Below are 4,497 nucleotides of genomic sequence, written 5' to 3'. Positions count from 1 at the left end.
CATAGTACCTGGAATATAGTTAAGTGCTTAATAAATATTTGTACCTCCTCGCCCTTCTCTTTCCAAAATGAGTTAGGTTGGGCTGTTTGATCCTTCACCTCTTGCCAACACACACATGCTTGCACATGCTTCATTTTTAAAAATGACCTTCTGCAAATAACCAAGATTTATGGATTCAAATGTCATTATTGTTAAATGTGTGGCTGGAGAGATGCCTGAATATCCAACTTTCCCCACTATATACAGCAATATATATTACTTTTCTGTGCATCTATCATTTATTTTTACACTAATTTTGAAATCTCAATTAGTATGATTTTTATCTAAGAGAAATATTATGGCTTTGATGCCTCCAAACAGAAAATGGATCACTCTGGGTTCTATTGGACTGCATGCTATTTTGTCCTATATCTACTCATTCGCTAATGTGTACTCCTCATCAGAAAGCTAAAATGGAAAAACACAAAACGATAACTTTTTAAATGGCACATTATCTTTCCATGGTCTTACTTTCTGAGTATAGCCAAACTACCAATAGAAGAAAATCTGAGAAAGGAACAGTATTTTCCTATAACACTTTTGGGAAAGGGAAGGGTGAATGGACATGCTCTCTTGATGCACACATATAATTCCCATTATGGTTAATGGGAACTTCATGTATGTATCCAGAAGAGAACATACCTTACTAGCTCTATCTGAAAATGATTCTTTTTGTGTTGATTTCCTAGCTGTGTTTTCATTCTACCTTTTAAAACCATTACACCTAACAGAGTTTTGAGTGCATTATAGGTAACTTTAAGAAACCATCATTATCTCCTCTCTTCTTAACCACATAATAGGGAAAAAAAGTGATAGCACAGTATATACACCATGCTGAGTACAAGAAACTTGCCTTGAATTTTTGAACTCGTCAGCCTATTTTCTGTAATGTTCAGTGGTGAATCACTCTTAAGTGCTCCATCATTCACTAGTATATGTGTTTCATGCCAAAGGTTACAAGATTACAAAAGTATGCTGAGCTCAGAAGGGGCTCATAATTCACCATCACCTTATTTTGACACTAAGAGAGAAAATATGTGCATCAAGACAAGTAGAGGAAATAATGGGGGAAAAAACCTATATTAAGTTAACAGTACAGTAAACACTCCAAAGGGAAAAAATACAGACCAGAACAATAATAAGGATAAGAGAAAAATAATACTGCTAGATTATGAGAAGAGATTTGCTGGTCAGTTCACATATACTTCACTGAGGGCACAATGTTCTTTGAGGAGTTTCCCTGAATAAGGGTGGGAAATGGGAAAGTTAAAATAGTTCTCAAAGTTGGCAAAAGCTGCACATATATGCAAGGGTGTTCTGGGACCAGCTCCAACTGGCCCTAGAGATTGAATTGTTAAATTTTCCAGGTGAGCATCTGCACCTTGGAAATTAGCAAATGTTACACACCATGGCTTAATTTATTGTTTCATTTATTGCCTAAATATAAGAAAGTAATAGAGAAAACTGGTAATAATGTAGATTCAACATTAAAGTTGTCATGCATACATTTTTTTTCTCAGAAAGCTTGTTGTTAAACATTTATTGGCACACTACTTCATATATATCCATATGTATCCATGAAGAGAAGGTGCCTGATATATTTCGCTCTCTGAAGATGAAATAGAAGTTGGATTAAAAAACAAGACAGTATGATTTAGAAGGGGTTCTTATTTGATACTTTTACTGCAGCCATGATTTCTTCAAGCAGATTGAAATCTGTCTGTATATCTTTTCATCCCACAGGATTCTTGCTTGTATGCTTCTATAAATCTTTCACTAAGAGTTTACCCAATGAGTCAGAGGCTTTCCCCTACTTCTTGTACTTTTTTATGACTCTCAATCTTTTTTCCCCCTTCACTTTTGTTATGTAACTAGTCTATCTCTTTTCCTGATCATATTGGAGATGTAAAACTATAAAAAAATGAGCATGCCCCTATTTCTAGGTACAGAGTAGTATGATATTCATATGTCTAAATATGAGAAAAAAGGTCTCAGATATATCTAACATTTTAAAACAATCTAATCCAGGAATGATTTCTGTGAGGTTCACAGTCTTATTTGACAAGATGGTTAAGGGCAAATGAAGTTTTTTTATTTTAATATATATAATCTCAACAGCAAGATATGCACATGGTTGTCTTTGAGAATGATGGACAAACAATATAAAATTATACAGTAGAATGAGCACTGAATTTTAGATCAGAATGCTTAAGTTCGAATCTCAGCTCTGCTATTTATTAAAGCAGCGAATGTATTAAGGAAGTCATTTCTCTTTTCTTGGCCTCAGTTTTATTCATCTATAAAATGAGAGGGTTGGACAAGAGATCTCTAAGATTCTATCCATCCCTAAATCTTGTGGATTTATAAGTAAAGGCTGAAGAGGAATGCTGAGAATATAATTATCAGATGGCTTCATGACTCACTGACACTGCTATGAGATCTTTTTCCATGTAAGAGCCAAACCTTTTGGCGCAGAATAAGAATTTATATTTTTCCCCTATAACTTGCATACTGAATCAACAAGTTAGGCATTTCAGGTAAATAAAATGAAATTAATTGGTCTAACAAATTTAGCTACATGCATTTCCATAGATCTCCTGCCATCCTTTTCTGGGATTAGAGTATCACAGAAGGAAGGGATAAGAAACCATTTTGAGAATCCATACTTAAGATGGTTCTTTATCAAGCCTTGAAAAATTTAGAATGATAATCTTGATGGCTGGAATAATAATAACCAGAGGTATCTTTTTATTATAACTTTTTATTGACAGAACATATGCATGGGTAATTATTTACAACATTATCCCTTGCACTCACTTCCACTCCAACTTTTCCCTTCCCTTCCTCCACCCCCTCCCCTAGATGTCAGGCAGTCTTATACATGTTAAGTATGTTATAGTATACCCTAGATACAATATATGTGTGCAGAACTGAACGTTCTCTTGTTGCGCAAGAAAAATTGGATTCAGAAGGTAAACATAAGCTGGGAAGAAAAACAAAAATGCAAGTAGTCCACACTCATTTCCCAATGTTACTTCTCTAGGTGTACCTGATTCTGCCCATCACTGATCAATTGGAACTTAATTAGATCTTCTCTTTGTTGAAGACATCCACTTCCATCAGAATACATCCTCATACAGTATTGTTGTTGAAGTGTATAATGATCTCCTGGTTCTGCTCATTTCACTCAGCATCAGTTCATGTAAGTCTCTCCAAGCCTCTCTGTATTCATTCTGCTGGTCATTTCTTACAGAAAAATAATATTCCATAACATTCATATACCACAATTTACCCAACCATTTTCTAATTGATGGGCATCCATTCATTTTCCAGTTTCTAGCCACTATAATAAGGGCTGCCTCAAACATTTTGGCATATACAGGTCCCTTTCCCTTCTTTAGTGTCTCTTTGGGATATAAGCCCTGTAGTAACACTGCTGGATCAAAGAATATGCACAGTTTGATAACTTTTTGGGCATAATTCCAGATTGCTCTCCAGAATGGTTGTATTCGTTCATAACTCCACCAACAATGCATCAGTGTCCCAGCTTTCCCGCATCCCCTCGAACATACATTATTATTTTTTCCTGTCATCTTAACCAACCTGACAAGTGTGAAGTGGTATCTCAGAGTTGTCTTAATTTGCATTTCTCTGATTAATAATGATTTGGAACACCTTTTCATATGAGTAGAAATAGTTTCAATTTCATCATCTGAAAATTGTCTGTTCATATCCTTTGACCATTTATCAATTAGAGAATGGCTTGATTTCTTATAAATTAGAGTCAATTATATGTTTTGGAAGTGAGGCCATTATCAGAATCTTTAACTGTAAAAATGTTTTTCCAGTTTATTGCTTCCCTTCTAATCTTGTTTGTATTAGTTTTGTTTGTACAAAGGCTTTTTAATTTGATATAACCAAAATTTTCTATTTTGTGATCAATAATGATCTCTAGTTCTTCTTTAGTCACAAATTCCTTCCTCTTCCACAAGTCTGAGAGGTAAAGTAGGCTCTGATCCACTAATTTATTTATAATCTTGCTTTTTATGCCTAAATCATGGACCCATTTTTATCTTATCTTTGTTTATGGTGTTGTGTGGGTCCATGCCTAGTTTCTGCCATACTAATTTACAGTTCTTCCAGCAGTTTTTGTCAGATAGTGAATTCTTATCCCAAAACTTGGGATCTTTGGGTTTGTCAAACACTAGATTGCTATAGTTATTGACTATTTTGTCCTGTGAACTTAACCTATTCCACTGATCAACTAATCTATTTATTAGCCAATACCAAATGGTTTTGGTGACCACTGCTTTATAATATAGTTTTAGATCAGGTACAGTTAGACCACCTTCATTTAATTTTTTTTTTCATTAATTCCCTTGAAATTCTTGATCGTTTGTTCTTCGATATGAATTTTGTTGTTATTTTTTCTAGGTCATTAAAATAGTTTCTGGGGAG

Source organism: Sarcophilus harrisii, chromosome 3 (genome assembly GCF_902635505.1).
Source record: "Sarcophilus harrisii chromosome 3, mSarHar1.11, whole genome shotgun sequence".
Classification (NCBI taxonomy): domain Eukaryota; kingdom Metazoa; phylum Chordata; class Mammalia; order Dasyuromorphia; family Dasyuridae; genus Sarcophilus; species Sarcophilus harrisii.
The sequence above is the reverse complement of the archived record's forward strand: the minus strand, read 5'-3'. Positions refer to the sequence as shown.